Source organism: Paramacrobiotus metropolitanus, unplaced genomic scaffold (genome assembly GCF_019649055.1).
Source record: "Paramacrobiotus metropolitanus isolate TYO unplaced genomic scaffold, Prichtersi_v1.0 Parri_scaffold0000163, whole genome shotgun sequence".
In the NCBI taxonomy this organism is placed as follows: Eukaryota; Metazoa; Tardigrada; class Eutardigrada; order Parachela; family Macrobiotidae; genus Paramacrobiotus; species Paramacrobiotus metropolitanus.
Genome location: NW_026570383.1, coordinates 153,284 through 166,608, shown reverse-complemented (window position 1 = coordinate 166,608; position 13,325 = coordinate 153,284). Strand labels below are relative to the sequence as shown.

Here is a 13,325-nt window from a genome sequence, read left to right as displayed (position 1 = left end):
GTCGCTTACATAGTAATTTAAGACATTTGTATATAGGCCTGATACAGTGCAGACGTTTACCGCGAATTTATTTTGTGTAACTGCATTTATAATTCTTCCAGCAACCGTTATGAACTTTCGCATTTCTAGGCGGATGTTACTAGAGAAGTCCATATTCTAGCCCCTCACGAGACTTGCGCTGAAGGATCTATGAAAATGTTTACCAAATTGTATTGGATTTCTTCCAATCCCACTGGGTTTTCCCTGGCTGGCATTGTCGTGGTGGATCGGACATTTATTGCAACAGTAAGCGAGTTTCCTTTAGCTGTAGAACAAAGGTGCCAAAGGAGAACAGAACGCCAACCATCTGCAATAAACCGAGTTACCGATGCTGGTGCGTTTACATTCTGTAGTCCAATGGTCCCTGCGGTCTGTCCAGTTAATACATGGAGGCAGGTTTACAGGCTTACTACTTACTCCAAACTGCGAACGGACTGCGATGAATGCTACCACAATAAGTTAACACTTTTAGCCGATCCAGTTCACGATTGTTAGTTTCATTTGTAGATTCAAGTGAAGAGCATTTTGAAGAGGTGGTTTGTCTGATTTCGTAATTTTCATCCTTTTCTTTTCTATCAAACATGTAACTGGCGCAGGCATTTTTCACAAAGATGTTCGTCGAAAATCATGTACCAGACGGCGGTAAAGTGTACACCGAGCCGCTGAGAGGGCGGAAAATCGAGAACTGGCTTGGCTAGACAGAATGTTGCGCGTGTTTTACCGTAGAGCGCTTCAAGGCAGTCAAAGCCGGTACTACGGTAGTAGGTAGAAAAGCAGAGCTGATAACAGCATGATAAAGCGAAATATCCATGAAAATACGAGTTAATACTTTCGCTGTGCTCGGATACCCTATCGTGAAAGCAGGACCGCAACCGTCTGCTCAGCACTTCAGATAGTTCAATCTAGTTCATTTCAAAGGCCTACAGTGGCTGTTCGAGTTCCACGACACCAGCGCAGTTTTTATTTGGGGAAATTACATGTAATACTGTATATCAATTTAACCTTGACTTGCGCCATTCCGGCGTTCAATATGGATGCCATATCTAACGTAAAACCAAACCTCAAAAGAGTAACGTCTACAAGTCTCCGCCGATTTGTAATATAAGGCCGATCGGGTAATCCTTTATGTAGACACTATAGCTAGACAGTGTACTTGTTCAAAATCAAAGAAAATTACTCAGAGAGCAGAGTAGACAGACAGTGTGCTTGTTCAAAATCAAAGAAAATTATCAGAGAGCAGAGAAAATGTTGTCAAGCAGGTTTCGTTGCCGAAACTCCAACTGGCCTTACTAGTTCGCATCGATAGAACAGCACAAAATGTACACATACACCTAGTACTCGTACATGTTGTATGAGTATTAAATAATATTAAAACGCGAAACAGATTACTCATACTGTTGAACTTATCATACTGTTAGTCTGCTCGCATCAATCGCTTCAGGCCATCGCAAAGGCAGTGCAGCAGCTCTCTATCGAGACCACAGAAACATGGCCACGAAAATTCTAGTTGCCGTAATGCCGTTGTTTAACGCATCAGATTTTGCCGAACGCCATACCAGGCTTACTTAAGAAACGCACTGGTTTCTGCCACTGCGTTTCTTAAGTAAGCCGGGTACAGTAAACAATCTGGGTTCCCGTTATGCGCTGTGGTCTTCTGTTCATCTGACATGGACTTGCTGTGCCGCTGCTTATCCTGTATTGTTGTCAATCGGAAGCTTCGGCATTTCCAGCAATTATTATCCTCTGTGCCGTTGCAACAGCGGAAATTGCTTTCGTCAGCAAGTGCAGTGGCCATGTATCCAGAGCGGGCTTTAAGTTAAAACCGGCTTTCGATACATGACCAGTGCGGTGCAGGGAGTTTGCGGTCCTGTGTTATCCGGTGGGGTACGGCGAGCATTCCGTTTCCGTCGTGTTGCGTCAGCGCGACGAAAATCGGATGCACGGCGCACCCCCCGACGACAGCAGATAATGTGACTCAATTTGTCCTAAGACGTCATATGGAAAGTGGACTCTGTGAGGTGGAGAACACTGTCAACTTAATAAGTAATAACTTCTGATTTTCGTTACCACAGCGGTCTCTCTAAGAGTAAATGGCCAAGGCCCGAAACTGATGTTCCCTACGATTTTCACTCCTCACACCTTGTTAGTTGCACTGAGCTTTCGCTTTTCTTAAGTAGGATTAACCATTATGGAGCGGCTACGCAGGAGAGAATTTAGGGGGTACCGAAGACAATTTTAAAAACCGATGATACCGGTATCCTTTAAAATTGTAAGGTTAAATTACGAAAAATTTAAATATTCGATCAGCAGAACACATCGAGGGGATATGAAATGCATTATTTAGATAAAGTCATATAGATAAAAAATACGTAATTTATTAAATTTTTAAACAAATATCTGCAGTATCTGTAGCATTTGTAGAAGTATAATATCTGATGTAACAAACAGACTGAATGTCTGTACTACTATACATATGCTGATCGTAGAGCGGCAGTTTGTACATAGGTATGGTAATCGGAGTAACAGCTTAGGGAAGCGTAACATTTTTGTAGAACAACATTTTCAGCAAGTCACTTGCTTAAAATGTAATCAGGTGTTCCATTTCAGAGCCTAAAATGTATCTTTTCATTCTAGCCATTAAGTTTATTCACTAGTGTTTAGTTTTATATGCCGCATCGCATACCACCTTAAAGCATACCACCTTAACACAACTTACTACCCGATTAGTAAACCGCAAGTAGAAGAATCAAGTATATCAAATGGTTCCGAAATGGTTCCGAGGACTACCGCTTGCGTGGGACGTTATCTGCCGTGATACTATGTGCGACACGTACGTAGAAGCTACGTCTCGATTAGCAGGAGCAGCGCAGCCACAAGAAGAACAAGTACCTGCACCATTTGATAATACATAGATTGTTTGTTCCTTTGGCGTGTGATCGGGAAAAAGAAAAGTAAAGAAACCGATAAAAAGTTGTTTATTCGAACTGGCGTGTTCCGATCTACCTCTTTTTTTTTTGTTTCAGCGTTCAAGTTTAGAAATTTGGCGTGGCAGTGATCAGTTGGTTTTGGCCACCGTCCTCTCACGCTCGAACTGGAATCATTTTTTTTATTTGATTTGTTGATATTGTTTTCATGACGCTGTACATTATATTCAAGCTTAATAAATAGAGAGTTACATTAAAGCAAATTATCTTGACATGAAAGCAGATTAACATAAAACATGAAGTACGACTTCGTCCTTAATGTTAATTTGCTTGAGTTTAATGTCTTAGCCAGCACCCAGCAGGTGGACAAGCCTTGGGTGCGGCTCGCAGAAACCCAGGCCGGCCGGACCTGAGTCTATTTCTTGATGATGTCGGCATCTGTGGGCGCTCTTTTGTTGACTCTAGGTAGCCTCGTCTGCCTCCCGCAATCAATCCTGATGTGCAAGAGAGATGGAACAACCTTGTCGCTTTGCCACCGGTGAAAGAGGTACTGAGTAGCCGCAGAAACACGCTGCAAAATCAACTCCGTAATGAAAGTTTTGGCCTCTTGGGAATCCATGAATGCCTAGCTCGCCCAGTGTTTAAAATTCGGGTGGAGCTTTGAGCAACAGTATCATAGACCACCCATATCCTGACAGTTAACACCATCCCTACGTTCTCACTATTCGGGCATTTAATTGATGCACGATGGACATAACAAGGAATAAAGGACTTCGTAAAAAGACAACTAGCCGGTTTCTCGATCATCTGATTAACTTTTGGGAGCTGTCCCTGAAAATCAGCGGTCTCTGTCCGTTATGGGCTGTGGACCACCAAGCACCCGGCAAATGGCGCTGGAATGCCATCGCAGCTCATTCCTGGATTTTCATCTTCACGTTGATCAAACTCCTTCACGTAGCTGCCGTGACCGTGCCGCTTTTCCTCCACGATTTGACAGGAACGATGGACAACTTCTTTTATTTGCTGAGTATAAAGCAGCGCGATGTTGCATCTCTACTGGGAAGCGTGATTGTTGCGGTTGAATGGAAAGAAATACGCAATACAATCCAGCGCATCCGCCAGTTTGAAGCGGAATACTTTACCCAACGGGAACTGCACTTAATGCTACTTGCGTCCGCGGTGACGCTTTCAGCATTGAGTATTTGGTCGCTGCAATATATCGTCTGGTATAACAGCACATTCCTCTATCTCAGCATTAGTGAAACAGAATTTATAGCGTATCAGTACGGAGTCAGCTTTTTTAAAAACCATGTAATTCAGGATATTCATGGCGCTTTCATTGTCCTTCGCATGTCTTTATGGCTGTTTGTCGAAGCCTTGTTCCTCACCGTATGTTTCATCATCGGTCGTTTACTGTCACGAATGCGACAGCGTCTTGCATTGGATCAAAATAAACCTGGGGAAAAGAAGACCCTAGCTGACTACTTCGAGATGTGCGAGCTAATCAAACGTTTATCTGAACACATGGGCACATTTTTGCTCTTGCTGTTCCTCCAGTCGGTCGTATTCCTTGTGTGGACCATCAATAATTTTGCCAATACGACAGCGGCATCCATTCAAATCGCAAGGGGAATTCAGATTTACAACACATTGATTTTGATCGTGTTTACGCTTGTCATTGCTTTTGCTATGATTCATGTTCAGGAAAACGTAAGTTCTTACTTTCTACGTCAATTGTACAGTAATGTACAGTTGCGGTGACGTATTTATTATAGGCTAATCTTGCAAAGGAACTCCGAGTGTTAACCAATCGGGAAGCCAACGCGGAACGATCCATGAAAATGTTTACAAACTTGTACTGGACCATAGCAAATCCTGCCGGGTTTTCCCTGGCAGGCGTTGTCCTCGTTGATCGGTCGTTTCTCGCAACGGTAAACATGCATGTTGCGTAATGCTTACAAGTACATTCCTGGTACGTACGAGTGTAGTGGTGACACTGAATGATTATTTTTTATTTCCATCGTAAAGGCAATATCATCTGCATATTTAATAACTTCATTATGTACCTGACCTGCAGATACTGGGTGTTCTGTTTTCTTACGGCACCTTCGTCCTTCAACTGAAAGAAGCGAACTATGAAGGATCTTCCGGCTGCCGAAGCGCAACAAATATTACCACTACCAGCGGGCAGTGACCTTTGCTTAAATGAAATTGTATTTATGGTCTTGACATGTGGGTACCGTAAATGCGGCAATCAAAGCACCTGCAAACACGAACCTCTTCAATAAAGGAGTAAACTATCAAGAAATTGTGCGACGTTCGACGTGCTCAGAAAAGAAACATACATGTAATATCATTTTAAGCTTGCAATATCATCTTCAAAATTGTTTCGTTTCAGAAATCAATCAATTTATACAAAAAAAAACTGTATTTTGCTGCTATCGGCTGAGTTACGAAGCCGAGACTTTTGTATTAACTCTACGAGATCAGAAGATTAATCAATCGGCTGTTATTAAGTAAAAGCTACGGTTGTTTCGAGTACATTACCTTTTTAAGTCATCAGCTTCTTACTCATATCAAAGTATGTCGCTATCTGGATCCGTCTCAGCGCGTTACGGTTATCATAACCAACATGGCTTAGCATACGTACTTTTAATGACCTTGAGCTAATTTTGTTAGTATGGAACCTTCCGGTAACTGAAAATCTCTAGAGTATACCGCTATAGAGTTTTAAATTCACTGAGCAGGTACCCGGTAAATTCAACCGGCGCCGAATTCCCTAATCATTTTTACTGTCATGACTAAAAGTAAAAGCTTAAATATACATTTACTTTAGCACGCTGACTAACCAACAAAGGTTGTCCTTCCTTGACAAGGCGCAGACTGTGAATTACATAGCGTCTCCATGTTTAGACAAGCAGTACTATTATCACAGCAAAAACGCGGCTACACGTCAGTTTCGTGGAAACAGCTTGGGATAGTGCAGCGGTCGCAGTTAGGAAGACTGGTTAAACATGGCTTCGGAAGACGATAAGATGCCTCCACCGAAGGTTATCAGCAAGTTTCTCAATATCGCCATTAACTGCTGGGAAGTGATCCTCAAAATCTGGGGAATAAGTCCGTTGTGGGCCATTAATCCGAGAGAACCAGGCAAATATTACTGGAAGGTCATCGTAGCATATTCCTGGATTGCTGCACTGACAACCATCAAAACCCTGACTGTAGCTGTCGCTACTGTTCCACTGATTATGAGTCGTTTGACAGCAGAAACGCTTCATAAAATATAAATGGGAAGTGGAAACGGTCCCGGTTCGGAAGAGTTGTTTTCTTAGTTTGCCTCTGTTGACAGCGGATGAAAAAGCCAGCCTTAATATAGGCACGTCTGCCGTTTTGCCAACGTTTCTTTCTCAAGTGTTCCTCAAAACCACATGTTATCCACAGACCACAGCCAACATGTGGTCGACAACCACCTGACTGCCAAAGTTGGGAAGGGCAGCGCCGTAACCTTGACCTTAACCCTCCAGCGCCGTGGCGTTGTGCTCGGAGAAAATGGGTAAGCTATTTACGTACAGGATCTCGATTGAACGCATGATCGAGAGATTGGTCGATGCACAGTCCGATGTTAACGAATTTCGGGGGGGACCGTTTTGCCTTCAGATTGCGAAGCATTCTCGCATCAACGACAAGCCCCTCAGTCATAACTGAAAATGACTTGAGGTACATAATAATTGTAGGGATGGCAAAATTTTTTTAGTAAACTAATTAGTGGTTAACCGTCACTAAAATTTGCGAAACTAAAGATTTTAGTTTAGTGAATTTTGGTGACTAAAAACTTTGGTGAAGTCGAATTTAGTCACTAAAAGTTTTGGTGAAGTGATGGTTAACCGATTTCCTGAAGCTGACTCATCAGAAGCTCTAAAACGGGAAAAAAGTAGAATTTTGAGGCGCTTGCCATCGAAAGATTGGTCTAACCGGTCCAAAAGTCGCTGATTTTAGCCCGGCTGTACCAAAACCGCGTGGTATATTCAGTTTTCCGGACGGATTTTACAATGCAGTTTCTTGTTTCTATATAAAAACTGTTTGATTCCTCATGAAACTTTCTACCACACAATGATTTTTGTAAAAACAAATATTTAATATTTAGTCAATGTTAACGACGGTTAACGACTAAAACTTTTAGTTAAGTGAATTTTGGTCACTTGGACTTTTAGTGAAGTGAATTTTAGTGACTAAAAGTTTTGACGAAGTTTTAGTTTAGTGAAGTGAAGTCTGGTGAAGTCTTGCCATCCCTAAATAATTGCAATATGTGCGTACTACGTAGGTTATTCTTCGTTTTCCCTTAACTGTACAAATCGACGAGCAGCTAAGCAATGGCCAGTGACGTAAAATTGTAAATGCATCTATCTTCGTTTGCCCAGCGGCATATTTTCCCACGCCGTAACCGCTGAGAAAAATTTGACCCGTTTTATTTTTCCAGTAATATCTATTCCGCGCAGATACCCTCGTCCTGGTGCTCTTAGGAATGCGAGCGAAGGCGCTGGATGGTCTCGTGCAGCTGGTCGCGGTCGTAGTCGCCGGCGGGAGGGTCCTCCAGGAAGCACCGCCGGTGGAGCTCCCCAGGGGGGAGTATGGCTCCGGATGGCGCAAGACGACGACCAGGCGCTGCTGTTCCGGGAGGGGCAGGCGGAGGGCGCGGAGACAGGGGTGGATGTTCATGCAGTCGCTGCTGGTGCCGCTCAGGACCTGCCTGGTTTCGGGGGGTGTCCGGGGTCGGTGCAGTGGATCGGCACGAGTAGCTGCGTTTGGGCAGGGGTTTCCGCGGCGGGAGCAAGGTGTTGGGGCTGGCGTAGATGTCGCCCTAGTCTCCTGCCTAGGTAGATTACTGTTGTACATAGGCTATTGTGCGCTATTGCGACAGGTAATCAACTGCTATACACATGTGCGTATATAAGGGGCGAAAGTAAACGTGTTCCACCGTTCCCCTGTACTGCTGCTGTCACCCGCCTGGAGTGTGACGTTACGGCAATACATATGGCTAAATCTGGCGCGGTACATAAGCGCCATGTTCAGCCATAACGTCACTCCAGCAGGGTGACGGCAACAGTAAAGGGGAACGGTGGAACACGTTTACTTTTGCCCCCTATATACTGCTAAGAAACCTGTTGAATTTGGTCCGAAATAATTACGTGTGTTGATTTATGATCATAACTCAGCTGAATTTTACTGCAGATACTTCTATAGAAGTATGTAATCTTCTAGCCGATTTAATACGATGCTTGCTGCTGCACTGTATGGTGGATTTTCGCTTCCTTATAAACAAGTATTACGGCAGTTACGCATGCAGCGCAACGTTTTTGCTTTAGAGTGGAAGATGCAATTAATGACCAGCGATCTGGACTGCGGCGTTATCTTCCTGGATGTATCTGCGTGTGCGTTTGGCCAGTTCTCGGTTCAAGGTCGGCGAGTTTCCGGTGGAAACTTACTGGTCTTAAACGGTGGAGTAGCCTCACGTCACCGCCAGTGCAATAGTGGGATGGTGGAAAGTGGACGCGCTTTGGTAACCCCTATTATTATTATTATTATTATTATTAGTATTATCGTACTACAGTAGCCAGACTCCATTACGGAGACTCATTACCCTCAGGTGAAAACCGTTGGGCAAACCAGGCTATTGGAAAATTTTTTTTGTTAATTTTGAAAATTTTATCGACCGGAGCGCAGCGAAGGTCCTCTAAGGCGAAATGAAAAAGTGTCTGTCTGTCTGTTTGTTACGGAAGTAACGATGACGTCATACGCGGAAGTAAAAAATGACGAAATAGTTTTGCTCGATGACGTCCCTGGCGAGTACGGATTAGGAGTGGATGTACGCTGTTTGCAAATATACACTGCTGTATTGAGAAGCATCGAACTACGCCATAGGTCATGAATGCGACGACATGCATCGACATCCCAAATACATAAAAATAAAGCTTTTTTAAACCCAAAAGCGGACATGTCTGTTGTGATGATCGAGTGGCTACTGGCAATCCATCACAGCATATTTTAGCTACTGCAACCACAGGCCACTGTTTTCTAAAACTACCAAAGACTGCCGCCAGCTTGCCAAGGCATTCGTAACACCAGTATCTGATTTTTGCATACAGTCAAAATTCTGCAATTTTTCCCCAAAATGCGGCCCGCTGAAAAAGTGAACAACCGCGCAATGGCCTCTGCGCCTCGCTGCAAGCATTTGCTTCGCGGCATGCCCGTGTGTACGCATGTGACCGGCAACAATCGCACTCCGATTCCCCGTCTCGGAAAAATGTTTTGCTGCCGTATACCCCATGCCAACAACACCGAAGTGGCACTGGCAACCCTTGGCCCTAATGGTGATACCCAGGTCCGGCACATTTCAGATAAGCTGATTTTTCAGGTTAATCTGCGGCCTTCTACATGCCGCCAGTGTATTATGGTGTTATCGAGACGGTAAACTGCTAAATTTACAAGAAAAGGTTTGGCCGACTCAGCTTAAGCTTTGATATGAGGGAATTTATTACCGGGATGTGCCATTCAGCGTACGGAATGGGGAATAGCATTCTTTAGTGGTCAGTTGTCTGGCACTGCTGTCGAAGGGTATCCGAGCCACATAATTGTCGAAGTGTAATGGTAACTACCTCTTCGACAATGGTGACCTCACTGTATTAGTAAATTGAACGGCAGTCTGTATAGAAAACATATATGTACAGTACGTCGAAATATTGGGGTGCACAACCGCCCTCATACCGGACGCCTGACGATGACGATGACGATGACGCCTCATACCGGACGCCTGATACTCTAACACTCGAGATCACGCCTCCCTTACCAGCCAAAAATTTCAACACTCCCACTCTAAATATTTCTTTCTGCCTTTGTGCTGAATTTTAGGTGCAACGCTAGCCATGGTTGCTGTGGTTTTTAAAAGGTCAAAGATTGCCCAGAAATCGTGCTTTTTCATGCTTTAACCTGGTAGGTATTTTGGCTAACGGGTTCCAGCTTTGTTTGGCATGCGGGTGCACGGAGCAAAAATTCTATACCCCTCTGCCAGTTACGGACCACTTTGGGTGACGTGCTTTTGACCACATAAGTTTTTGTCGATTTACCGACTAAAACGTCCACTGGATGTCTTTGACGTCCGAAAGTTTTGGTCGGTAACACATGCATATTCGGATATGCTACCACACTGCATCTGCTATGTTATTTTCTGTTCTGCACATTCAAAAACAAACTTTTCCAAAATTAGCCGTTACAGACACTTTCAGTATTCAACCCTAATAAGAGCTGCGCTCCGGTCTACCAATGCACAGTTCGGTGCATTTTCTTAGTACTTTTTTTGGTTTGATTTTATGAGAGAAAAGTTACCCTAAGAAGAGGTTCCGTGGGCCGGCGTGGGGTATTTGTATTATTTATTTTATGATTAATACTATGGGAATCTAATCGTATATAGAGACAGTTTTGACCGTTTGCGTTCATCGCTTTTTCGTTTCATTTTGAGAAAGCGACAAATCCAGATAGCGACATCAACCGGTACTGAACTGGCAGCTTTTACTGGATGACACGCATCTGTAGATGCGCATCCATGCAGACAGCTTCTTTCACGGAACCGCTGTCGCTGTTGTTGGTATTGTTGTTGAGGCGATGTCGAAGGGAGCGGAAATGGTTCAGATCCGGCATGCGACAACCAATTCTGAAGTTTTAAGTACCACTGCAGCAGTAATGAAAATGTTCAGGAAACGTGCACGGAGGTTGTGCTGGCTATTGGAACGTAACACACGTCTAACAAAGCGTTATGAATAACAGGTTTGCACTTTTTTGCAGGTATGTATATATGGAGTACACTGCACAGAACACTTTGGCATGCGCTTAAGTTGAGTGGGCGCTTTATTATTTCTGAATTCCTTAGTGATGAATCAGTCACTCCGGCCCACTGGCGTCGCCATACTTTAATGTTGATGTGTTTCCGGCATGTGCATCGGGAAGTGGCATAGTCGTTTATGCTCGGCGGACTGCGATATCAAGTGATGTTGGTTGTATCAGCTAATCTGCTTTGCACGGCTGCACTCTTAGTGCTCATTTTGAGCAGAAACAGATTTGCCGGGTCAAGGGCACGGTGTTGGTGTTCCAAACTTTGGCCAGGTGAGTTTAAAAGGCAGTTATGAGTTGTCTGTTTTCCGCTGATGCCACCCGTGACTGTCCAGTTCCTGTACATGTACAGGATAAAATACCGAGAGACCATCTACAGTGAAACGGCCTAGCGTGGCGGTATGTCAGGATATCTGACTTCTAGAACATCTAACTGTAAGTATGGTGTAAGTGGACTTACCGCCGACCGGAAACGACTTCCGGTTGAACTTGAAACTTGCAAAGCGGTATTAAGGAAACGCGGTATATGCAGCCATGGAAAGTCGGCAGGAATGTCCGCAGAGCGCAAAATACGGTCAACACCTTGACCTGATTACAGTAACGTTAAAGCGACAAGAAGGCTAGGATGGCTGATAAAGTAAAGGGACAACCATAAGGTGTAACGGTGCCAGTCCGGATTGCAGGACTACAGATATACCTCCGTAGCTTACGTATCGAAAACGATAAGAATACTAACGCGCTATGCGTGGCTTGCGCGTATTACGTATGTGTTATGACGTACGTGTTGTCTGTTCCGTTACGTATGACTTGCTGTTCTTATCTAACGCATTTTGATCGCTAATTTCATCCATGATTCTGGTTTAACGAATGAGTCTGAAATTTCTAACTTCACATAAATCTGTGAGCTTGTTTCTAGCTGAAAGGTCGTGTGACTCTAGGTTAGAAGGAAGTTCATATCTTGTTCTGTTCTGTTTGTTTGTTCGTTCAGTTTGGTGATTAAACATTTGGGAAGTTCCTGAGTGTTTCGGTTTCGGTAACTTTCGTTAGGCATAGCAATCCGCTCGTACCTAGCGGAAGTAGGCAGTAGTACCACTTACGGAGTCCAGAGCATATTCCCACTCTACCGATTGAGTAGGTTTGGTCATCTAGTGCGGTTGTCGCGGTGCGACTTCCGCTTAGCATGTCAATACATTTAAAAATTATACTACCAATGCAGTACACACTACACAGCAAATGTCAGCAATGTGCCCTTTCTGGAGTACAAAACCACGAGAGTAAGCCGGCACCTTGGCATTACTATAACAATGAAGGAAGATGAATAATAGGGACAAATCTTTCGGAACGCTCCTTCATTTTGTATTTAATTTCATACTGTGGTAGCAAAGCCTTTCCAGATTGTATTGTCCAAGGTGTATTGTATTTAATTCGGCAAAAGCTCATTTCGAACAATAAGCCTGCGCTGGTATAAACTGATTTAGATTATTCCAAAATTTAAAGGTTCATTTGTTCATTGGCCGGAGCTGCGCTCCGGTTTGCCAATGAACCAATCGGTGCATTTCCCTAGTTACGCTTTCACTATCAGCTGCTTGTAGTAAAAGTCGGCAGTTTTCAAAACTATCGTTAGGGATCGTTTTATCGTTTTTTTATCTATCTATCGTTTTTTTCAAAACTATCGTTAGGGAAGCTTGATGTACATTTTTTCGCTTTATCAAAGCAGCGTTTTAACTACATGGCAAATCAAATAAGGAGACCGTGATTATGCGCATGCGCATGAGCAATAACAATTATTGCAATATTGATGCGGTTACATCTGTGGCTGCGCCGTGAATCCCGTGAGTAATAAGCTTGCATTTCCCCAGTCTAATTGCGCTGCCTGCATCGTACAATATCGTACGTACAACGTACGGTGCATGTACAGTCACTTTGTATACTATACGAATACGATGACGCAGCAAAAGAAACAAATCCTTGCTTTAAAGTTTTAACAAAAACGAAAACGAGCAGACAGAACCAGGCTTCCCTAATCGGATCAAAGCGGAGTCCAACAAGATGGTCGGAACGTTTCGGCGATCCCAATTTCAGATATTTACAGTACCCAAAGAAAGGTCACAATATGAAGAGCAAGAGCGTAATGTGCAGGATACGTAATTCGTTCGAGCATATGAAATGTGCCTGCTGAATTACTCAGCAGTTTTTATCTATGGCTCTCTGCTTGGACCAGGGGATCGCCAAGCTAAGGAGAAACCAACGGCCACTCCGTACCGGGCAGCACGAGTCTAGAATCCGTAAAAAATTGCAGCACGGACCTGTGTTGAATATGTTCTAGCGCGACAGTAAAATCGAGAAGTCCAAAGTCCAAACTGTCTCAGTGGCCGTCTCAGTATGCCGGATAGGAGAGCAGAGAAAATGTTGTCAAGCAGGTTTCTTTGCCGAAACTCCAACTGGCTTTGATTGCTCGTATCGAAAATATCTCTAAAATAG

At 43.8% G+C, this 13,325-nt stretch overlaps 1 long non-coding RNA gene across 3 annotated transcripts; it reads left to right on the top strand.

Moving 5' to 3' along the window:
- The first annotated feature begins 8,391 nt into the window (after positions 1-8,391).
- LOC129600084 (uncharacterized) lies at positions 8,392-11,760 on the top strand. 3 transcript variants are annotated; one of them, XR_008692015.1, is made up of 5 exons: positions 8,414-8,520; positions 10,524-10,799; positions 10,885-11,117; positions 11,197-11,279; positions 11,377-11,760. It is a non-coding gene; the product is annotated as an uncharacterized LOC129600084 (long non-coding RNA). The 3 variants fall into 3 exon arrangements; XR_008692013.1 differs by having other exon boundaries at positions 11,197-11,760; XR_008692014.1 differs by lacking the exon at positions 10,524-10,799 and having other exon boundaries at positions 8,392-8,520; positions 11,197-11,760.
- Positions 11,761-13,325: the final 1,565 nt, after the last annotated feature.